The 420-nt window shown below is 53.6% G+C and overlaps 1 long non-coding RNA gene across 1 annotated transcript in view; it reads right to left on the bottom strand.

Annotated features, from left to right (window-relative positions):
* The window catches only part of LOC109293603, a 259,205-nt gene that overhangs the window by 31,223 nt on the left and 227,562 nt on the right, over positions 1-420 (bottom strand). The gene's annotated exons all lie outside the window — the stretch shown is intronic.

Genomic DNA, 420 nt, shown 5'->3' with positions numbered 1-420 from the left:
GCGCTGGAAGGCTCAGCATAGGCACTGACACAGGGGTGGAGTGCGCTGCTGTGCTGGTTGCAGTTATGGTGGGAGAGGTTGTGGTTGCTGTGTCTGGACATGAGAGAGTCTCAGGCAGTGGCTTTGGTGGCACTGCTGCTCCCCTCTCTTTACTGCTTGTAGCAGCCTCATCCCTTGTAGCGGGAGGAAAGAGGCTGCATCTGAGTTTGGTGGGGGGAGAAACTGCAGCTCGCCCACTTGCAACCCCCCTTGCTCCCCTTCGTGCAGGCTGGCCAGTGTGGCCCACTGCCTTCCCACCCCACTTCATAATGTGTTTCTTCATATGTAAACTGGAACCACTAAGTGTGCTGTGCACCACGGATTAGATTTCTGGATGTTTTGCAAATGTGTTTGTGTGTGTAGATAATATATTGAGAAGCG

Source organism: Gavialis gangeticus, unplaced genomic scaffold (assembly GCF_001723915.1).
Source record: "Gavialis gangeticus isolate Ggan-Ray unplaced genomic scaffold, GavGan_comp1, whole genome shotgun sequence".
NCBI lineage: Eukaryota > Metazoa > Chordata > Crocodylia > Gavialidae > Gavialis > Gavialis gangeticus.
The sequence above is the reverse complement of the archived record's forward strand: the minus strand, read 5'-3'. Positions and strand labels throughout refer to the sequence as shown.